Genomic DNA, 24,241 nt, shown 5'->3' on the forward strand with positions numbered 1-24,241 from the left:
ATGAACCCTGAAGAGTCTTAACTTTTTTTTTGTCAGGGTCGGGATTAAATGTGTGAGATGATATTTCTTGTTGGGACTCAGATGTTTATTAGTTTTTATCTATGTTACAGTCTCACAAACCCTGAGTTCTACAGCACTTTATTCTACCAAACTAAAAAATGGAGCCCCATCTCTCCCTCTACAAGGTATTTTAAGGATAAACTGCCCAATTAAGAAATGACACCTAAATTATTTTTATTTTTAACCTAATAACAACTACTTATGGCCTGCAATGCAGACTTTTTTATCCAATTACACAATACTACTTAAAGCCATGATGAAAATGAAGAAGGACCAGTCTCCACCCTAAAACCTCCATTTTGCTTTATATATATTACTATATTCTAAAACTTTAAACTCTAAGTTTCCCCCCATGTGAAATTACACACTTCAATTTAAACTCCACACACATAATCCCAGTTCTATCATTTCATTTTAGAAACCTTTTCCACAACCTCAGGTCAAATACAGTATTCCCTTAGGAGTCAGTACCTCCCAGCACAAAAAGTCGAAAATTCTCAGTGACCAAAATTCCAACAGAATTTTATACCCCAAAATATTTTAACCCATGTTGCAGAGCCACTGAAGGACTACAAAAAAAAAAAGAGAAGGCTTCTCCCACTCTGTTCTGCTGAGGCAAAGCTGAGTAATTTATAAAACAGCAGCTCCCTTCCCTTCCTGGGAGGATTTAGGATGGGTTTTAGGGAAAAGCTCTTCCCCCATAGGTCATGGGGCACTGAACAGGCTCCCCAGGGAATGGGCACAGCCCTAAGGCTGCCAGGGCTCCAGGATGACTCCCTCACACAGAACATTGAGGTTTAGGTCATCCTGTGAGGAGAAAGAAATTGAACTTGATGATCCCTTTGTGTCCTGTTCAGTTTAGGATATCCTGATTCCAGGAATCTCAGCAGGAAAATTGTGGGGGTGACTCACAGCAAAGTCACCAAGGAGACAACTCAGGTACCAAGGTCCATTTGTTATAGGGGAAATCACAGTTTGGAGAAAGCAAAAAAAACCAGCATGGCACAGCTATTAGAAATCTACTCAATTAATGCCTTGTAATTAATGTAATAACTATGTCACAGTGGACAAGCTGCTAGGAATAAACAGTAACAGGCATATCCCTTGAAAAATGGCCTGTCAAGAAGTGAACTGAACATTTTGAAGAGTTTTTTTATGGAAAACCCACGTGTATGGTGTTAACCATGCACATTACAAGGCAATACAGCCCTTAAGAACAATAAGCAGATTTCCAGTATTTTATAATGCCCTGGTGCTCCTACATCTGTTGTTTAAAGAATCCATGGTTTCCTTTCCCCCTTGGAAATCTGTTCTTTATTTTCCCTTAATCATGCCAGTTTTCTCCCCAGAAAAACACCCCCAACTAAAGGATCTCAAATGCATCCATATAAAATACTTTCCTTTTTTTGTTAAAAAAAGCGATGTTCTTGCTGGACTGTGAAGTTTGTGTCTTTGTTTACATTAATTATAATTCAGTTCAACCAACACTAATTATCTAAGCACATCTATCCAGGCATCCACCCTCCAAAATACTTGGATAAAAGTTTCAAATTTGAAAATTTAGGCTATGCCAGGGCGTTGCAATTTTGTGCCTGCAGGTCACACTGGTTAAATGGAAAGAAAAAATTGCCTCGTTTGCTTTTGCATTGAAACTTTCTAAAGAAACCAATCAGGTAAATAAAATAATAATAACAACATTAATAGAGCAAACACAAATCCCCTCCCAAATCTGAAGGCAAGACATGAAAACAGCCAAGGATTTGAAGGCTACAAATACAGCATTCCCTAGAAAAACTGAGTTTTGGCAGGAAATTTCTCTTGAGAGAAAGGGCAAAGCCAATTCTCAATGCAGCACAATAATTTTCATTATATATTAGAGAACATACAGGAGTGCTGGGGAATGCCACCTATCCCAAGTTTGCATTGTGAACACCATTCCAAACCCTTGGCTACCAGGAGAATCTGGCAGTTGCAGGTTGTCATTTCATCTCCACTGCCTGCTCACTGAAAAATTTATGTGCCCGTTACTACCTTTGATGATTATAACGATGCCATTTACTTGGTCTAAAGTGAATGTCAGAATATACCTTGTCTTGATGACAGCAATAAAGAAATCAAAGAAAAAAATTCATTCCATGGCAAAAAAAAAAAAAAAAAGTGATTAAAATTGCTATGAAATTCCCATTACTGCTGGACTTCTGATAAAAATCATGACCTTGGCAATCAGCACTTTGAGGGGAGTATTAACAGGGCCACTGGTAAAAGGAAATCAACTCTAAAGTCAACAAGAAATCATCAAGAACTGGAGACTGGATTACACTCTCATATTAGCCCCGTGGCAGTAGCACATGACTTGGTCTGGACTTGCTAAGAGCCAGGCTTTAAACGAGATTTTCAGGGCCCATCTCACATTTGGGATTCTGCTGGGGACACATTTGCTCTCAGAGGTTTTTCAGGGTGTCCCAGGGCTGCTGCAAAGCCTCAGTGCCAGGGGCATGGCCAGGGCACACCTTTCCCTCCTCTCTGACCCTGGCTGTTACTCCTTCCCATAGAAAATTATCTTGGTTTGGTTCCTTTCCTAGTGTAAAAATGAAAATCCAACATTTCTGCCTCTAAAGACACAAAGCACATTAAATACTTGTAGAATCTGAAGCAGTGACTGACCTGTCTCCACAACAAAAATTAGTGGCATTTTTACAATTTTTCTCCTGTCCCTATTTTCCCTATTCTGCTACAACACCTTCCTCTAAAAATCAATGTAATCCTTCAAGTTCCTGGTTGTAAGATAAATTGATTGTACATGGAAAAGGTCATTTATTTCAGTAAAATGCAAACTCTGGGCCTGTTTCCTCATGGAGCAGAGCCTGGGAGAGCAAAGCACTGAAGATTCCCATGGCAGGAGCTCTCTCCCCAAAGCTTTGTGTATTTGGGACAGTCCCTGTACCTCTCCTTGGCCACAGGTTCCAGACAGAAGGAAAAACAGGGAAACAGAGACAATAAATTACTGCAAAACCTCTGAGCTCTCAGCTATAATGCAAACACTGCACAGGAAAGTGCCTTCTTAGCTTGAATCTTTCTGCTTTTACAATTTAAACCCTACACAATTACACAGAAACCACAACAAAGCAACAATTCCAGCGTAAACACTAAAGCAGCAATTCCCAAAACAGCTCAGAGAAGCTGTTTTACCTTTTTCTCTAAACTCATTATCTAAGCATATATACCCAGGCATCCATCCTCAAAAATGCTTGGATATAAATTTCAAATTTGACAACTCAGGCTATCCCAGCCAGGAGAGCACTGCAGGCAACATTTGCTAAATGGAAAGAAAAAAAAAACCCGCTTTGTTTGCTTTTTCATTGAAACTTTCTAAAGAAACCATTTAGGTAGTAATAATAATGACAGTAATAAATAAAGCCAACAAACAAAACCCACCCAAAAAACTACAGGCAAGACATGAAAACAGCCAAGGATTTGAAGGCTACAAATACAGTATTCCCCAGAAAAATAGAACTCTGGGAGTTAAATTTGTGTTTGGGCTGGGAACCAAGTGCCTTTTGTCTAACCTTAGTTCTAGCACATGCTAAGGTTAGGAAAAAAGGACTGAGAAATAGCCACATTAACACTCCAGCTCTAATCATCTCCACATGTATAATTTAAGAATATTTTGTGCTGAGAAATTGAGTTGATAAGTCAGGCCCACTTGTCAGACTTGCACACCCTCATCTGACTTGCCTCCAGCCCCGGGGAAGAAGTTACCCACAGACACCAATGGGCACAACATTGCAGGAAAGCAGTCAATCATTTCATCTTTGAGTGCTTAAAACACACAGGCTTTTCTGCCTGCTTTCTGTAGTGACAGAACAGAAGGGAATGGCTTCAAACCCAAAGAGAGAAGATTTAGATTGGGTATTAGGGAGGATTTGTTCCCTGGCAGGGTGGGCAGGCCCTGGCACAGGGTGCCCAGAGCAGCTGTGGCTGCCCCTGGATCCCTGGAAGTGCCCAAGGCCAGGCTGGACAGGGCTTGGAGCAGCCTGGGACAGTGGAAAGTGTCCCTGCCATGGCAGGGGTGACACTGGGTGGGCTTTAAGGTCCCTCCCAATCCAAACCATCCTGGGATTCTGGGATTCCAGATCCCATCCTGGAGGCAGGCACATTTCTAAGCCTCACATCTTCAATGCCCTCAAGAAGGCTGGAGCTGTCTCAAACTCTGCAGGGAATCCAGCACATTTCTCATCCCAGTTAGGGACTCTGGCCTCTGTGCTCTGGGCCTGGTTAAGTCCTAAACCCTGACAAGTAAGGTGGTGTTGGCTCCAAGGTTGGACTCGATGACATTCGAGGTCTTTTCCAGCCTCGATGGTTCTATGATTCTGAGCCATGGGAAATTCCAGAAATATGGGAATCCAGGGCTTCCCTCTGGCTTCCCTGGCAGGTCTGGGACCCTGGCAGGGGTCAGGAACCCCCCTGGACAGAGCCCCCAGAGACACTGTCTGTGATCTCTGTCCATGGAAAAGAGTTTTCAATCTTACAGGATGAATTACAAGCTCTGAGTGCAAAAGTGAAATTTTAGGTTTCTTGATTTGGGGTCCAAAGGGGACAAGATGGAGGAAATTGGGTGTGTCTTGTCCTTTTTCTCCTTCTTCATGCCCTCCATGTTTCACTGTGGTGTTGGCATTTTTCTGTTGGTTTAGGCTGGGGACACACTGTTCAACGTAGGTGACAGATATTGGCACGTTATTGTAAATCCAGCACAGGTAGTTTCTGGTATTTAATGTTTGTAACATCCCACTGAGGGCAGAGCCCCACACGCTGCCCTGCAGGACAGAGCTGCGGCAGGGCAGCAGAACATGTTAGAGATACACAGAATAAACAACCTTGAAACCAGCACAGACGAATTATGGCTTCTGCTTTGTCAGCGGGGCTGAAAGACAGAGACTTTCTACAATCTCGGAATCATCAACACCACAGATTCCAACACAGAAAGAAATAAAAAAAGTCCAAAAAACTACTCAAGATTCTTGAGGTGTGAGTGGCTGCAGTGTTTGTGTGCTGGAGGTGCCCCCCTGTGCAGGGTCTGGGCTGGGGTGGTGGCAAACAGTCTGGCACAGAGCCTGGGACTCCGGCTGTGTCTGAGCCCCAGCTGCTCTGCAGCAAACAAAGCCCACGTGCTGTACCCTCAGTCCTTTTCCCTTTCTTTTCTCCCCAGACTGAAGGAACAAAGAGATTCAGGGAGATGCTCTCGAAGCCAGGGGTTTGTCTGAGATCTGGGAACACAAACTTTCAATGAAGAGCCATTAGATGTTCAATCCTTATCCACTCAGACATCGCCTCTTGGAAAAGCCTTAAAGGCTTTTCAAACCAACAGCCACTTCCAAGGAATTCTTGCTGCCCTGACACAGGACCCTGGGCATGGGTGTTCTTATCCAGAATTTCATTTCATGGAGAATTGTTCTCTGGAAAGCAGTAAGACAATGCCAGCCAATACAACTACTTCTCAATAAAAGCTCCTTTTTCATATTCCAGCCCCACGCTGGCTGACCTGAACATTCAGAGCCTAAATTGATGCACTTGTGAAACATTTCGTATACCCCTAGTTCAAGTCTTCTCCTGCAGAAAACATCTCTTTCTCAGCAAGATGCCAAGAGAGCCCCAAGGATACAAAAGAATTTACCCCATGATTGCAGAGTGGGAAGAGCTATTTCTTATGTTGACATTCTTACTTGCATTGAAATAGAAAAAGAAATCTTCCTACTTAAGGGACTTTAAGTTGGAATCTAAACCATCTGATACATCAAGGTCTGAGGTACACAAATAAAGCCCAGTCTTATTTTGAAAATTAAATATATTCATATTATATATTTAAATATTTATATATTTATATATCTAGGTGCTGGGACTAGATTATGTTTAATGTCCCTTCCAATTGAAACTATTCTAGAATATTTTTTTTTAGTTTATTTTCTAAGGTAAACAGAGTTGGTAACAGAGGTGTGATCTAGGTGTGAATATACAAAACTGGTCCAAGAATATGTTCTGGGACAGAAATCTCGATCAGGATTGCTCCAAGACCTTTGCCAGTGGGCTTTTTACCAGCCAGCCCTGGAGAGAAAGAACTGTACTTAATAAAGCATGTTTGAAATGTCTCTATTTTCTTGTACATAAAGTGACAAGTTCAAATTTCACATTTTGTCAAGAACAGATATTAGACCCACAAGCAACAGAGAGGCCCCCAGAAACCAAACCAATGCACAAGGCTCTTATGTCATGTCTGAAAGATTGTATAAAGCTATCAGAAAGATTAATTCACCCACCAGAAAAGGGGTTTAACCTTTAAGGTATAAGCAATTCTGTGTTTTCCCTGAAGTGTCAAGCAATGGAGCATCAACCTGAACCTAAAAGCGTACATGAGATGAATTAAATTTTCTAAATTAGTGACTTCCCTGCTGTTCAGGAGAGCCAATCTGCCTGGCTAAGCCCCAGGTGCCATTCAGGTGTGTGTCAGACTGGCTGATATTTGGGGTTTACCCCTGGAAGGTGGGAACACTTCTGCCAGGCACATGGCTGGAGTGAACATTCCTGAAGGCACATTCCACATTGGCTGAATCCCTTCCCATGAGCTGCAGCCAGCAGGCAGAAATAATAATCTGAAATCTTCATCAACAGAGCTCAAGCCTCAGCTTACCCCATCCTATTTAAGCCTGCACACTCCCATGGAGAAATTGCAGGGCTATGTCCATCCCAAATGTGCTCTCACTTCTGACAGAGAACCCCTGAAAAGTCATAAAAATGCATTTGCTGCTGAGATGGGGAATGGGCATTATGGGATATTGGGCCTATTGCTGTTCTGACAGATCCCATGGCAGCCCTTAGCACAGTGCCAGGAGTTTCAAAGGCCACACCAGAGCAGGCTGGAGGGCTCATGGAATACCCTGAGCTGGGAGGGATCCACAGGGATCAGTGATCCAACAATCCCAACAATCCTGATCCAACAATCCCACCCTGGGCACCCCTGGAGTGGTGTCCAAACCCTCCTGGAGCTCTGGCAGCCTCAGGGCTGTGCCCATTCCCTGGGGAGCCTGGACAGTGCCAGCACCCTCTGGGGGAAAACCTTTCCCTGAAATCCACCCTAAACCCTCCTGGCCCAGCTCCAGCCATCCCTGGGTGCTTTCTCTGTCCCAGAGAGCAGAGATGGGAGCTGCACACCACAATCAGCTCTGCCCTCAGGCTCCAGCTCAACAAACAAAGCAACCTCAGCCCTCCCAGTACCAGGTAGGTCAGGTTTTCACCTCCAGTCATATCAACAGCACAAGCCAAGCAGTAGAACAAGGAAAGAAAAAACACCACACATCCTTGAACCTTTCTCCCTGCCCACCATTTCCAGACCAGGTCTTCATCAGGCCACATTCAGTAACTTGCAGTGGCTTTCCCCTCTAAAACCACATCTGCTCTTCCCTTTAGTGTGTGTGAACTTCCAGCATCCCCTGGAATTGTCCCAGTGAGGAGAAAACTCCCCTCTCCTGTTTACATTGAGCCCTGGCTCCTCAAGCTCCAGCTGAGGTCCTTAAAGCTGCAGTGAACAACTGATTCCTCTTTGCTCTCCACACAGCACATTTTTAATGTGTTGGTTCATCTTGGCTGGACATTTTCATGGAACCCCCCACTGCAAATTCAAACTCCTGCTCTCAAATGAAAACAATCAGATGGAGATCAGAGGCGAAGTCAGAATAATTTGTCTCTCATGCATATTTTGGCAATTACACTGAATTTCACTTGGCATTTTAACAGCCATCCCTCTCACAAGGTCCTCTGCACATCTTCCTTGTCAGCTCTCACCCTCAGAACCCCCAAAACAGCTTAGTGTCATCACTAAATATTCTCATGGATCCACAGGAAGCCTGATTTCCAGGATATACTGAACAGCAGAGATCCTGATATGCTACTCACTCCAGTGGTGAGCTTCTTCCCTCATGAGGACTGATCCCAGGCTTTTAACCTCTATTTCCTACTTTCTAATCCATTATTTGCCCATGGAAGGATTTCTTTGCTAAAGTTCCCCCTAACTTCTTTAAAACACACTGGTGATGATCTGGGGCCAGAAACTCTTGACAGAGTTGGGGATTTTTCTTCTCCAAAATCCCCACCCCTTGTCTGCTGCCCAAAAACTTCAGCCAAGAGGATTCACCCAAAAGCAGTGGCTTGAATGGGCATGAACACGCCAGATGTGTGTCATTAGAAGAGCTGCACAAGGTGTATCCCTGTGCTCTGCAAGAGCAACAAAATCAGTGCCTCGAGCCACTGACAGACTCCCAGGGTGAGAATTTTGTACAAAAATCCTCCCTTTAACCTCTGTCAGAGGTGGTTATTGTTTTCTCAACAGGTTTGCCAGTGGATATCACAGAATCTTTTATGAGGTCTGAGAGACCCCACATCCAGCTGGAAGCCAACAGGTCTGGAATCCCACAAACACAGAGCTGACACTGCACAGGCCAAGGGCAGGATGGTGCTGAGGGATTGCTTTTGGGAAAATCTATATTAATAGTGACCCCAACAGCCTGAATTAGAAAAAAATGCCATGGAAGATAACCTACAGCCTTTCAAGGTCTAGAAGGCACCTAAAAGAAACTTTATCTCTAAGCTGGTTTGGGCACCTTCAGAGACACTTGCACATGTTCATAAGATACACACATCCAGTTTACATTTTTCTAGCAAAATATCCAAATAAATCAAAGGCCGACAGGCTTCTCTCTCCTTATCACACAAATAAATCACAGCAATCAGGATTATATTATTAAATTAATTAATAAATGTGTTGACATTATCATTAAATTTATTAATATTGTTATATGTTGTATTTCTGATTACAGCACACCACAGTAGCTTTTATACTCTGCATAATGAACACTGTCCAAGGAAATTTCTTCATGCAAGCCTGTCAAAGAGCATCAAAACCTTCAGTGGATACACAGCCAGTGCATTCCAGAACAGAATTATTTGTGCTAAATTTTACTATGTTTCAAAAACAAAAAAAAAAAAAACAAAAACAAAAAAAAGAAACCACCAAAAAAACCAGTTAAACCTTCCTTTCTAATGCAAGAGTGTGATTGCATGGTAACAGCAACAATTGCTCTTGACAATTTAGATATCATACAGGAGACTGTGAGACTTCCAGAGCTATTGCCCTCTAATCACTTTTCAGGCAGTCTGACAAGTAAAATCCACTATTTAAACACCACAGCTGCTTAAATAAAAGCACGATTTTGAATATTCCATCCTGCTACTGATTATTTCAAATATGCAAAGGCGAACAGTGTCAAACCAGTTTGTTCACACATGGATTTTTGCAGCCCAGGAAGAGCTTGTTTCCTCAAGAACCTGAGAACCACCTATGGACTTGAACTAAAAATGGAAGGACTGCGTTATTGTGAGTCAGTAAAAAACTGACCTTTCCAGACTGGATAGCAATGGATCATTTCCACCTATCTCAAAGAGAAAGCAATCTTCAAAGTGTCTGAGGGATGGAATCCCTCTCAGGTTTTGTAACACCACTTTATCTGGTTATACCTGACTTGTTCTGTGTGACAGCAACTTTCCTGAAGGGAAGGTTAAACCAGATTATTCTGTGTGACCTTAGGCAAGGGATGGAGGACAGGACACAGGGAATGGCTTCCAGTGCCAGAGGGCAGGGCTGGATGGGATATTGGGAAGGAATTGTTCCCTGGCAGGGTGGGCAGACCCTGGCACAGGGTGCCCAGAGCAGCTGTGGCTGCCCCTGGATCCCTGGCAGTGCCCAGGGCCAGGCTGGACAGGGCTTGGAGCAGCCTGGGACAGTGGAAGGTGTCCCTGCCCATGGCAGGGGTGAGATGTCCTTCAAGGTATCTTCCAATTCATTCCATGAAAGGAAAAACGACCAAAAAATATTCCCACGTGCTGCAGTGAGCTCACTGCATGTTCTCTTTCCAAATGGAGCCCATGAGCTGTGATTTACCAGTGCCAGCACCTTGCTGCTCCCCTGACTTTGGGCAGCACTGAGCATCTCCCCACCCCTTTCCTTTTCTGAACCACGCTTTTATTGCATTCATGTGTTGTCCAAGACAGCCATAACTGGAGCTCACTAAATAAATTTGCTTGAGAAATTTATACAGGGTTTGAAAGTTTAATGCAACTGCCAAAAGATTTTGGAGTGCTGGGAGAATTAATCTTACTACTCATTACATTTATTGATTCCAATCAAGCTTCCAGACATCAGCATAGGTGCCACTGCTAAGAAATAAAAAGTTTCCAGGAAATCTCCATGTAAATCTAAAGTGACTGCCAGCTTTGGGGAAGGGAAAAGGCTAAGGAAGAGGTGTGTAATCTACATGCCAGTAAATGCTGGGCTAACAGGTTATCAGCCACCACTTGAGGAGCTTTCTCCAACACTGCTTTTATAACCAGCTCAAGATGAGATTTCAGCCCTCAAGCCTGCAAAAAGGCCAATATTCATAACAGTGTTTTCTCTTTCAACACTCTCTGAATTCAATTAAGGATGAAAAGCAAAAAGGCACTTCCGCACAAAAAGGTTGGGTTTTGTTCCTTTTCTTTTTTAATTAGGGGCTGAATCTAGTTGAAGATAGAAGCTAAGCAGCCATGCAATCATTCTATATTAAATAAATAGAAAGAATAACTTTGCTGCTACATCTGCCCTCCAGAACAAGAGGAGGCTTTTCATTTGAGGATGGAAGAAAACAACGACTGCCACTTTTGGAAATAATTTACCACATTTGCCTGAGTTAACCTGAGAGAAAAAGAGCACTTGTGAAGAGATGAAAAATAATGACACAAGTTTTTTTTTGTTTTCCACAGCTCCTACTCCAATCCTCCCCTAGGACTGGAGTGTAAATCACAGATAATGCTGAGGGAACACCACAATCCAGCCAGCATTTGAAAGAGTTTGGTTGAGTACAGCCTGAGATAAACGTTTTAATTACACGACTGAAAACTGATTTTAACATAATTGCTTTTCACCTATTATTTGTGTGTGTGTGAGTGTATAGATTATAGAAGGCTACAATGGAAAACACTTGGGGAAAGGATTATTCCAAAAGTTTGCTGCAATTCTGAGTTTCTGAAGTATCATTTTCACTTGTAGTGTTTGCAATAAATAAGAGCAGTACTGAAAACAGAGCCATGTGAAAGATCTTTCTAGATATCCTGTGAGCTAACAATTTCTTAAATTGCTTGGCATGGCTCGTATTATAATAGAATAACTATTTTAGAACTTTCCTATTTCTGAGCATTTTGCTTCCAATTTAAATTTATAAGAGAACAACTCCTGGAATGCTAAGTAGAAAAATGCCAATAACTTGCCAGAATTCCTTGACATTTGCCATTTGGCACAAATATGACCTGGATGTAGTTTAATCCTCGTTAGGCCTTACAAAATTAAGTTAAATGTAAACTATAAATAATGATCAGCCTGTTCCATTTTAATTTTCCAGATTTTCTGTGTCATCATTTGACTTTGTAAATGAGGGTGATTTTGGGACATGCTCTTAAACAGCAACACAAAAAGTAGCTTAAAACTTCCTGTCCAAGTTGATTGTGAACGTGTTGTCTCCACAAAAATAAAGGAATTTCCTGCCTAGATAACACCTAACCTAGCACAGGGACCTATCAAGCAACAGGACCAACCTGTGGAATTTGGTGTGCAAGTTTCCATTAGCTGATGATGTTGGGAAGGATTTGCTGCTCCACTCCTGACACAAATGAGAGTTTATTCCTGACAGACTGTAGATGTACCCCTTGTAACTGAAAGCACAGGTACAACCCTAAAAACCTCACAGCAATTTTATTCTCTATTAACTCAACCAAGAGGGAGTATCAGCTAGGAGAGAATGTGCTAAAACATAACGTATAATACTAAAAAACAAAGCAAAGAAAAAATCCCAAGAAATAAACTATTTTAATGTTGTCTTTTGAATATATTTAGAGATTTCTCTGAGACTCACCAGCACAAATGTTAATTAACCAGGCTGGCTGACAAAGGAAACAGATGTGAGTACAGTATTCTTATCCACTGGAATTAATTACATCAAGTTTTAGGTGATGACACAAATAAAGGTCAGGTTGTACTGCTGAGATGATCAAGAACACAAACTGCAAATCTATTGCAACATTTAATAACCCCCATTCCCCACAGGGCAGGAACCCCTTTCAGGCAGATGTGTGATGAGCAAATACTTAAATGTCACACCTGGAAAATTACCCAACCTGTGCCTCCCACATCAGATGTTTGCCTTTCAAAAGCCAACAAGAGCAGCTCTGTTTCTGATGCATGGAAGACAATTCACACTCTCTAATTGCCCCTAATTGCCAGCAAAAATTTTATCTACAATTTAAACCCTGAAAAGGATGCTTTCCATCAGCTGCAAAAATATAAGAAAAGGCTGGAAGGGAACATTACTCTCATGTGTTTGGATATCCCCTGCAAACCATAGTTAAGGATGTTTTATCCAGCCCCACGGTGGCATTTATTGAATTCTACAGAATTGTGATTTAAAAGCATCAAGTAATATGATAACTGATCTCATCTTCAAGCTACTTTTGAAAATTTCATTCTTACTCTCCATTTCCATTCTGTATTTATCTGATTTCATCCTCCTACAAGGATCTTGTCTGCTCTCTGTCACTCCAATCTGCCTCCAGTATTCAAAAATTTCATTCAATCTCTGCACCTCTAACCGGCCAGATAAGAGTCAGCTCCTCAGAAATTTTTATTCCCAGGATATTTGATCACCAGAACCAACATAAAATTAAACATTAGGTAAATCTACTAATGTAGATTTACTTACATTAACATGCAAATTAGCACATGCAGTTCCATGGTTAACTTTAACAAAGATATAGAGACAAATCACAAGGTTGGATTTCAGGAGGAATTTTTTTCCTGGAAAGGACAATCAGGAATTGGAAGGGGGACATTGGTGGAGTCCCCATCTCTGGGGATATCCAAAGAAGAGCTGGAGGTGGCACTCAGTGCTCTGGGCTGGGGACAAGGCGGGCACTGGGCACAGCTGGGACTCCATGGGCTGGCAGGGATTTTCCAGCCTCAGTGACTCTGGGATTGTTTCCTTTATTATTAAAAAAGTGTATTCCCTGCATCTAACAGCTACTCCAACAATGAAATTAAAGAAAGCTCCTCACCTTTAAACCCTGTGTGTGTGTGTGCCTTCCAATGAAACCTCCAGCTGACTGCACTGTATTCCTTGTTCTCCTCTGGGCACTTTTCTTCCACAGCTCCCCAGGCTTGCTTGTCAGCTGGACCTTATTCCACAGCCATGCAGAAGCACCCGGGGCATCATCCCAGAGCTGCTCCCTTGTGCTCCCCCTGTGCTCGCTCAGCAGGATCCTCGTGGTGCTGCAGGCAGGGACAAGCCCATGCCCTGTGGGAGAGAAAGGCAGGGTAAGAGAGGAGACAGCTCTGAAGGCACAGCCAGACCTGCAAGGTGACACAGCTGGGACAGAACAGCTGCCCTGCAGAGAATGATCCCAAGAGAAGTGCTTTCCTGTGGGAATCCAGGGCATCCCTCTGGCTGCCCTGGCAGGTCTGGGACCCTGGCAGGGGTCAGGAACCCCCCTGGACAGAGCCCCCAGAGACACTGTCTGTGATAGCTGTCCATGGAAAAGAGTTTTCAATCCTACAGGATGAATTACAAGCTCTGAGTGTTTGATATAAGTAATAATTAAGTGTGACACAGGTGCAAAAATAAAATTTTAGGATTCTAGATTAGGGGTTCAAAGGGGACAAGATGGAGGAAATTGGGTGTGTCTTGTCCTTTTTCTCCTTCTTCATGCCCTCCATGTTTCACTGTAGTGTTGGCATTTTTCTGTTGGTTTAGGCTGGGGACACACTGTTCAACGTAGGTGACAGATATTGGCACATTATTGTAAATATAGCACAGGTAGTTTCTGGTATTTAATGTTTGTAACATCCCACTGAGGGCAGAGCCCCACACGCTGCCCTGCAGGACAGAGCTGCGGCAGGGCAGCAGAACATGTTAGAGATAAACAGAATAAACAACCTTGAAACCAGCACAGACGAATTATGACTTCTTCTTTGGCAGAGGGGCAGAAAGACAGAGACTTTCTACAATCTTGGAATCATCAATACCACAGATTCCGACATTTCCCAAAGCTGTTGTTGCTCTTAGGATCAAAGAACGGACTTGGCCCTTCTTCTCCCCCAGCCTCTTTCTAGGTAATAAACTGGTAATAAACAGCTACAAAAATCTCAGAATGGTTTGGGCTCGAATCAATCCCCTAAACCATCCCCTGAATGGTTTAGGTTGGAAGAGACCTTAAAGATCGTCTTGTTCCAAACCCTCCAGCAATATTTCCTAGAAAAGAGTCCTGCTCATTGCTGTGTGCCTCAGATGGAAAAAAAAAAGCTCCTACACTCTTACTACTCTTCATTAATCGCAGCTTAAAGCCTTATGTGCCTTCAGCAAAGCCCAAGCGATCTTAAAGAAAGGTTCAAGAGCATCCACCAGAGTGCAGAAAACACAGCAGGAATGTTTCTTGTCTGTTCTCATCGGAACAAGGGGCCACTTTAAATAAAGACCATTTGGTGAAGACATTGCAAAAATACTAAGGAAAATATAAAGGGCAAGGCTTATTTTTCAAATTAAAAGGCCTGTATGATATGAAAATTGTGAGCTTAAATTTCTTTAAAACATCAGAAAGGCTCGCATTTCACAATACTAATGGGTTCTAAGAAAAACAAAGTGCAACCCACTGGAATGAGTTTTTAATATTCAATTAATGGGCAGATTATGACTTGCACAGAGCCACAGCACCAGCCTGGGGGCTGCAGCAGGCACAGGAGCCTCGAGCTGAGCAGCAAAGCTGGAGCTGCTGCACCAGCAAAGGTGGAAGCAGAGGATGATCTGAACCAACAGATATTGTTTGGAAAAATAAATCACTTTTTCTTAATTAAAAAAAAGAATCAATTAGAAACATTCTTCATAGATAAATAAGATAAAACTTCGGTCCAAATTGTGAGGAAAAAGTCTGTGCAATGCCATGGCTGAAAGCCTTGGGAGCACAACTATAGGATGAGTTTGGCTGGCAAGGAAGCAGGGCAGAACAGTGGAGTTCCTTTAACCAAGCATGAAATCATGGCTGAAACAAATCTACATCTTCCAAATTAGAGCCACAAATACTCTCAAACTGCTATAAACGTTCTGGAGTTAATCAGGAGTAAGTTCTTTAATTCTTTGTCGCAGGGATGAGTAGAGATGGTTGTGTAAATAGCTGGTGTTGAACTACAATAATCCCCTTGGATGTGGAGGAGCCTGGAGCCACTGACAACACACAACATCCCTCAGCCATGGGTCATATGCTTCAAATTATAATACTCATGGAACTGAGCTGTGCTTCAGGAGAAAGCTAATCCTTCTCCAAAGTAGGAAATGCTCCAGTACAAACCAGAACTTTTCTAAAGCTTCTGAAACAACAAAAAAAACAAACCAAAAACAAAAAAAATCACATGTAGGAGTGAAGGTGTTGGAAACATCAGCGTTGGAGTTACTGAGGCAGAATTAATTCACCTCTGATGCACAGATTTATCATTAAACTGTCTGGAATTACTCCTTTGCTCCTGCCTTGGGCTCTACACCAAAGGGGAGAGAATAAAGCAAATGGTACAGCCAAGAACCCCTGAGTGCTTGGATTCCTAACTTCCAAAAAGAACCCTTTGATTACAGCCCTTGTACAGAATGCACACACACACAGAGACGTGGATCACCCTGATGGCAAGTCTATGCAGCTCCAAGAGAAAATTCCTCCCCCCAGCAAAGGCTGGCTCTCCAAGACTCACTTCCTAGCACAAATATTCCCCACTCTCCTCCTCTGGTGACAAAGAGAAAGCAGCACCAATTGCACAGAAGCTGCTCTCAGACAAGTGACATTTAGCTCTGTGTTCCTCCCATCCCTGGCAATCTTCCCCCGCCCCAGTGTGCTCACATTAATAAAGAATTCAGAGGTGAGCAAGAGCTCCTCAGAATATGTCAAGGACTGGGGGAGAAATGCAGTGTTAGGGAGGAAAATCCATTAGAAAAATGAAAAACAAGATCAAGCCAACCATGAATCTCATACTGCAGGACTACCAAGTTGCCTTATTACATTGCATATAAGGAGAAAAATAAATGAAAAGGGTGAAATTAGGAGAAGCAGAGACCTACGCAGTGCTGAAGCACATGAAAATCTCCTGGAATTCAAACAACATATTAAAAAAAATTAATTATATTTCCAGGCATTTTCTCTATCAAATCTACACATGAACATATCCTCTGTTTTCCAGAGCAGTGAGTGTGTACCTCATGTGTATGGGAAGAAAGAGAGGCTCTAATATTAAGGCATTTGTTCCAAAAACTTCTCTTCTTCCCTGTTTTCACCTACCAGACTTCCCTGTCAGATCCATCTTTCCTTCTTCTTCAAGGTTTTCCTTCAAGGGTTTGGGTTCAGCAAGAATGTGGTCAAGAAAATCCTTGAATAGTAATACCAAAGCAAGAAATTTGGGCAGGACATAAAGGGCTAAACAGCCTGCAAAGTGCAAAGGTTCTAAAGTCTCAGGTGCTCAACTAAACCCAGAAGTGTGACCTTAATTAAGACATCAAATTGCTTTATGATTCAGACTTGAAGTACAGCATGCCCCATCCTCTCCTATTTCCATCAAATATTTGTCCTGGACATAAAGGGCTCCAGTTAATTAAGAAGGATTGCTGAAATCATGTAAAGCATCAGGAAAAAACTCAGAGATAGTGTCATTCATTTTAAAAGGGAGAATAAAAAATTAACAAAATCACTTTGCAGCACTCGAGGGGAAAAAATTGAATTATGCTCATTCTTAACTTAAAATACTTTGCACTTAAAACTTTGCAGACTGGGGTTCCCAAATGGGAAATACATGTGCTTTGGACCCCAGTAAATACAGCATTGAATGTTTCACTGTGTGCCTGTTCATTAACATTAATGAAAATATCAATTAGAGCAATTCTTAACTCTGCTCACAGTACAAAAGCACGGCATAAATTTAAAATTGACTGAAACCACATTAAAGCTCTCAAATTTAAGGATGAGAGTTGTCAAGGTTCAAAGAGCAGGGGACCAAAAAAACTGGCTAAAAGTATTCCAAATAAACCAATCCAAATATCAGAATATTTTAAATATATTTTAAATTTAATATCAGAATATATAAAAATATATCTTTTTATATTTATAGAAATATTTTATATTTAATATCAGAATATTTTTCCTATACAAAGTTGACTGTATTAATGAAGGCTTTTCTTATGAGAAGACATACCATAATTTGAGCAATTTTAAAGTAAAAAATTAATGGGTATAAATTACCAAAACCTGGTAGAGACAAATCATCTCATTAAGCCTGCTGACATTCCAGGATTCAGTTGTAACAGAACTGCCCCAATCAGTCCTTCAGTAGCCTCTAATACATTTGTTTTCTCAGCCATTACCAAATGCAAGAAGGAATGAAAGTTTCCCAATGCCAATGAATGAGCCTCATTTTGGGAGGAGCCCAGAGCTGTTTTCAGATTAGGGAAGCAGAGCCTCGTGAAGAGATTTCCTGAGATCAGAACAAATTATTTAAACCAACAAACCATTGTTGTCCTGCTCAGAAATGTGGGCATGACCAGGAGCAGACCCTGGTGATGGGATCCAAATCCAAATAAAGAGTGGCAGCTCCATGGGAAGAAGCACTTTTCTGACTCCAGCAGAGTTCCTACATCTCTTTGTTCTCCTCTCCAAGCCTGTCTTCTGGCAAGAAATCTCCCTCCCAGAGTGCTGCTGGCATCTCATCACTGATACCTCTGCTTCAAGCCAAGGATTTTCATCTTCATGTAAAGAGATTCATTAGCAGAAAAATGCCACATTAGCTAGCTGTCCTCAGAGGTGACCAGACCTCCATACTGTATTTCTTATTTAATTAGAACAACTCCAGATTCCAGGTTCTCCCTACCACCTTCAATTCTTTCTTTGCTGCATCACAAACCCGCCCCAAAACCCAGAAAATATGAATCTATCTATTTGATTAATGCTTGACTTACAGCACCAGTCAGTGCAGCTACAGAAATACTTTATTTTTACAACTGAATAGAGCGCTAGTTATATTTTCAGTTGCCACAGCTAAAACAGTTTGCTTGGAATAGTGTATTTTGAAATAATCTGGTTAATAATTGTCCAAATGGAGAGGATGTTGAGCTGGGAGTTGCAGCAGCTGAAGTTAGACAGATCTGTTGCAATATTTTTCCCATTTTAACTCCAAGCTAGGCCTGAGTTTTGCAACTAAAGCTGTGAAGTAGAATCCTGTTCATACACATAGGATTTGTCTTCCTAATCTTCACATTTCCTAAAAGAAATCCTACTGGCAAAAAAACTTCATCTGGAAATTTCTGGAATTCCTCAGAGCACATTATCCATTATGAAACTCTGTATGTGAGGAAATGGTTCAGTTCTGACCCCAGCAGAAATTTGAATGCCAGGCCTATGCTTTAAACTTTTCAAAAAATATAATGTGAATGCCCTGGGTCTGGTTAAAGGGATACTTTCTACCCTTGAACATACGCTGGTATTTTAATTTAAATCCATTGCACATTGTCTGTTTTATGCTTAGAAATTTCAGATTTTCCCTTTTAGAATATTGAAATTAATTAAAAACTTTGAGATACAGGTGAGGCAGGCTGTGTCATAACCCATTTTACAAAGAAATCCAGAGCTGTGCAGCCACATACGAGGAGAAGCGAGTGGCATGGCCAGCTCGCTTCTCCTCATGTCCCCCAACAGAATTAAGATCTGCACCTCAGACACCCCAGCAATTTTCTGCTTCACAAACAGCAATCAACGACAGTGTTTCCAAAGAGCACACGCAGAGCCATGGGATGGCTGTGAACATAAATACAGATACACTTGGTTTGCTCTGTGACTGAACACCTGAAAAGCAGCAAGACAAGGAAAAATTAAGTTTTCAAGAACAGCATGAAATGCACCACAAGTATGTTCAGTATTTCCTCTGTTAAATGTACTGTGTTCCACACAGAACACAAAACACCAAAGTTACGCAAGTGAAAGTTTTCAAAGGAAATCTCAAATTTGGACTCCACATTTTTTGTTGTGTTTTAGCACTCTGAGTATGTTGCCTACTTCTGACTTTTATCAAGCAAAAGAGTTAAACCTGGAGCAAGGATTCAATTTAAAAAAACAAACAAAACCCCAAACCAAACAACAACAAAAAATAAACCCTAAAAAAACCCCCACCTGAAAATACTTAACCTCTTGCAAACTGACATAAAGCTGTCTACTACACCTTTTCTTATTGGAGCTTTAAATCTAAGTTGCAATGAATAAAAATAAATATTGGGATTTCCTGCAGACACACCCTCAACACACCTCATTCTAAGCTAAGTTTGAAAGTTTTAAGTTTAGCTGTCAGCACTCTGAAGTAAACAAAATATTAAAGATCAATAAGTCTCCTCCTATGCTTGTGGTGTTTAGCCAGTTCATAAACACTTAATAAAGTCAGTGGGGTGCAAAGGCACAGAGTTTATCTCTAATGTGATATTTAACTTGAGTTTTACGGGAAGCAATGATCAAAATTCAGATTATTTAAATCTCCATGAATCACGGCTGCAAACTTAGACTTTCTCAATACTTCTGACTGTACCAGCAATTAATATCTTCTATATTGAGTCTATCCACCAGGTTGAGAGAATCTAAAATTGTCCCTGTGCAAAGAGTGCTGATTTCTCTGTCTGCTGCACAGGCAGCTTTCCTGCTCCTCGTCTGCAGGGAATCCTCTGCCTGGTGCCTCCTCATCCCATATTCAAAGAGAGACTTCAAATAATGTTCTGGCATTTCTCCAGCATTAACTCTGACACAGACAATTCAGCAGGGAAATGCCAGATCTCACCGAGCAGCTGAGGAGGTGGGGTTGGCAGATCTGTGCTAATGCCCCTCCCTCTCCCTGCTTTTATTGCCAATAATTTTCATACATGTTTTCCTAGCCAAATTTGATTTTGTCAACGTATCCAGTGGGTTTACAATACAGGTATTGTAGTTGGAAATGTCAGTGCTCTAAATGTGATTCCTGATGTAGCCTCTCACAGGATATTGAGACAGAGCCAACTAAATTTATTCTATCTAAATGTCAGTTTAGGTGTAAAAAACCCTAAATATCATGAAGAGAAGAAGAATGTGCACTGTGTATCTAACGTGATGACTTGGATGAGAAACAAAATTAAATCTGTTTTGTGTGAGAATACTGAACCCTACAGTGGAGGATATCAACAGCCCCTCTGTAAAAGGAAATGTATATTACAGACATAAATAATTTTACAAGACCCTTTTTATTGTAATCATAAAACCTCAAAAACATGATGGAATCAAAGCCATATTAGAGTTTAAAATACCATAAACTAGAAGCTATTATATTTCTGGCATACAGGATAATTTAAAGGAAGACATAATCACTAAATCAAAATTTATCTTGCATCAGTAATAGGAGGAATGTGTTTTCATCATCAGCTCCCCATCCAAGATCCTCCACAAAAGTCAGCAATGCCTCCATTTATAAAAAATATTGGAGGGAAGTTGGGAAGTGTTTGCATGGATAAATAACTGGTTATGGAGGTGGGGACCAAAGGTAGGATGGAGAGATGAGTGCTCAGGGCCAGCCAAGCCAGGAGCTGTCCTGCCCAAAAAGCCAGAATGAGTCTGGGAAAAGAGAGACTGGGAAGGTGACATTCCATGGATGAGACAAAGGAAGCCCAGGCAGTACTGCTGAGAGCCACCTGCAGGGATGTGCAGATGGACCTTCCCTGTCTCAGTGTCTGAGCAATCACCGTGATGGATGGGAGGCAGCGGGAGGAGATGTGGAGCCACGGACCCGAGGGGAACATCCTGCCTTTCCACACAAAGTGATGGATACCTGCTGAATGCTGAGATGCAGGAGCAGCAACATGGGGCTGCAGCTATTAATGCTGGGAGGAAATTGGTTCAGGCTCCTTAACAGCCACTTAAAAAAGCAAAATAAAAGAATAGAAAACAAACCAAAAAAAAAAAATTAAAATCAAGTGTTTGTAAAATCTACGACTCCCCCACCTGAACAAGTGTATCATGGACTTAGGAAGGGTTCAAGGATGGGAAAGAAAGCTGAAACCTGATGTCTTACAGAGAGATGAGAGAGCTGTGGCAAACCCAGAGCAAAGAGTGACAGCCCAACCTCAGGATCAGAGCATCCACAGCAGGTCCAGACAAACAAAAGGCTGGGGACTTTCCTGCATGGCCTGTAAATAGGCAGGGGAACTTTGCTCCAAGTTCCATGAGTTCCCATGGGAAGAGTAAAAGGACTCTCAAAATCTCTGTAGAAGCCAGACCTCCTGGATAGACCTCTGACTTCCCAGCTGTCACAGCATGTGGAGTCTCAGAGAGCTTGCTGAAGATTTTTTATCATATGCTTGATCTAAACTCACATTGTCGTGCTACTTTCCAAGGGAAGAACCATCAAAATGATAAAGAAGTAGGAAAATAAAAGAGAAGAACTTTGTCTTGAGCTCAAGGTGGCTGAGAGGCAGCTGGAGCCTTCCTGGAGGTATGGGGGTAGGAACACTGGAAATGAAAAAGCAAAGCTCACACTCAGCCTTGTGGTTTTCCTTGGCCAGCCCCCTCACTGGAGGGAACTGGTTTGTGACTGCACTGGTGAATCCCTCTCAGACAGTCTCTGGAGCCAGCAGTGCCCCAGACTGGTGCTGTCCCAGACCTCCTCTGTGGTCTCTGCACCCAGCCCTACCCCAGTCTTCACCCAAGTGCCCTCTACACTCTTTTAGGACTGGCACATCCCCTCACCCTTTTTGTTAATTAAGAAAATTTCATGATCCCATCAGCAGCCCCTGGGCCAGAGCATCTTCACCCAAGCCAGCACCAAAGGTTGGTCAATACACAGGCATGGGAGAATGAGCAAACACTGAGCCCATGTGAAAGAGAGACAGCTTGTATGGGGATGTAGGAACTCCCCTTGAAGGATCCCTGCCTCTCATAGCTCAGCATCCAAATTCTAAGCTAGAGATTTCATCTGCTCAAGGTTACCCAGATATCTTTAACAGAGCTCTGAATCAGACTCCAGTCTCATGTAAGATTTTAATTGCAAAGCTTTGCGCAAACAGGTTTGTTTTTCTTGGTTCCACTCTTATTGTAAATAATAAACCTCCCCTTATAACACCTGAAAGCTTATTATGTGCTTCAGTAAAGCTGTTCATAATTATTCAGTTATCTGATTATGCTTGCCCTTTTGTGTATTTGAGCACCTCAGAAAGACAGAAGGTTTTAAAGCATTTACAAACCAGGCAACTAATTTATTTTCACATCATTTGCCCTCCCATATTGCATGTTATTATATGCAATCAGTCACCTAAACTACAGGATGCCTTCACTTTCTATATTTCTGAATGGCCAATAACATCAGCTGTAAGGAGGATTTCTATTGAACACTGATATTCTTGTTTGGACATGAATACCCTGTGTCTGTGCAGATATGGATCCCCACAGAAGGAAACCTTGTTCCCTGAATGCTGGAGAAAACAAAAAAACCATCAGAAATGCTTGCAAGGAGCCTGAGCGTGACTGATAAGGGAGCTGTATAAATCTCCAGCAGCCACTTGCCAACTCAATTCTGAAACATTCAGCTGATTCCAACTGCAGATTATGACTTTTCTCCAACCATCCCCCTTTTCATCTTCTGCTAAAAATATTCATTTCCCCAAAGCAGCAGAGAGGCAGCCCAGGACACCCAAACCTCGATAAATCACAGACGTTGATTTAATCTCACGCAAGCGAAGCTTCCCGCTGTCCTTTTAAAACAAACAAGGAGGACTCAGAGGCCTGCACATAATCACTGAATTACAAAGAACAGATGTGAAACATTAACAAGGAAATGCTTATGCTGGCAAGGAGCAAGGACTATAAAACAGCACGCACTGTACCCAGCCAGACTGGCTTTTCAATGACTCATACTTATGAGATTACAAACAAGAAGGAACAAAAATTAAATGGTTCATTTGACTGGGCCTAATACACTTTAGTTACTTTAAATTAACTGGTAATTGTGCCACTTCTTTCCCTTGTTCTTTTCCTTCTGACTTCTCTGTTGGAATGCCTTGATGAAGGGGAAGTGATTACAAACCCCACACAGCTCCTATCTATGCATTTATCTATCCCAAATTCATGATTCATGCAAGCATTCCCTTCAAAACATGCACTGATTTCTCTGAAATGAAAGCACCCCTCTGTCAATTGCCTGTTCAACCTGTTACTACACCAAGTATGCACAGGATTATTACTTTTTTTTTTTAACCAGTTCTACAAATATTTATCCTGTTCATTCTCTGAGCAGCCTGGGACTGTGGAAGGTGTCCCTGCCCATGGCAGGGGCTGGAATGAGATTAGCTTTAAGGTTCCTTCCTACCCAAACCATGCTGGGATTCTGTGATATTGCCAGGTCTGTTTCTCACCCTGCACTGACAGAGGGAGAGAAAAGAACAGGAGCCACTGCTGGCAGTGTTAATAAGGGAGGGTATCCAAGAACGACCTCATACGGATAATGGAGATGAAGAACCACTCTGAAGTGCAGGACAATGAAGGCTCAAATGCAAATAGCAACTGAAATTCATTGCATTTTAATTCATACAAAAAACCCAATGCCTTCCTCTCATATATACATATTTTTTATTTATGTGCCTGTCCTACAGACACGCCCTCATCTCTCGAGCCACTTCATGGTTTATTGACCCCATCGCTTGGGTTGCAAGGAATGTAAAAGAACTTTGCTCCTGCATGATTTGATGGTCACATCACAGTTACAGGGGCTGGACATCGATGATCCCTGTGGGTCCCTTGCAGCTCAGGATATTCTGTGATTCCTATAAAGGAAAGTGTGTTCTAAGGGAGATTGCTGCCCATCTTCCCTCATGGTGCCAGGGAGAAAACAGGGCTAATTCCACACAAACAGAACCTTCCCACTTGTCTCTATCACAAGTATCTTCAGATGTTAATATTATCTCCTGATGTTGTTCAAAACACATAAAAATTAATGCCTTAACTACTTGGTTGTAAGGATACAAGCAAGATCAACACA

At 42.0% G+C, this 24,241-nt stretch overlaps 1 protein-coding gene across 13 annotated transcripts in view; it reads right to left on the reverse strand.

Annotated features, from left to right (window-relative positions):
• The window catches only part of PCDH15 (protocadherin related 15), a 617,117-nt gene that overhangs the window by 495,506 nt on the left and 97,370 nt on the right, over positions 1 to 24,241 (reverse strand). For 11 of the 13 annotated variants that reach the window (XM_072930869.1, XM_072930868.1, XM_072930871.1 and 8 more), the window contains exon 2: positions 13,243 to 13,481. The exons of the other annotated variants lie outside the window; for them this stretch is intronic. The gene's annotated coding sequence lies outside the window, so the exon portion shown is untranslated. The remainder of the gene's footprint in view (positions 1 to 13,242; positions 13,482 to 24,241) is intronic. 13 annotated transcript variants of the gene reach the window in all.

The sequence above is a fragment of the Taeniopygia guttata genome, chromosome 6 (assembly GCF_048771995.1).
Source record: "Taeniopygia guttata chromosome 6, bTaeGut7.mat, whole genome shotgun sequence".
In the NCBI taxonomy this organism is placed as follows: Eukaryota; Metazoa; Chordata; class Aves; order Passeriformes; family Estrildidae; genus Taeniopygia; species Taeniopygia guttata.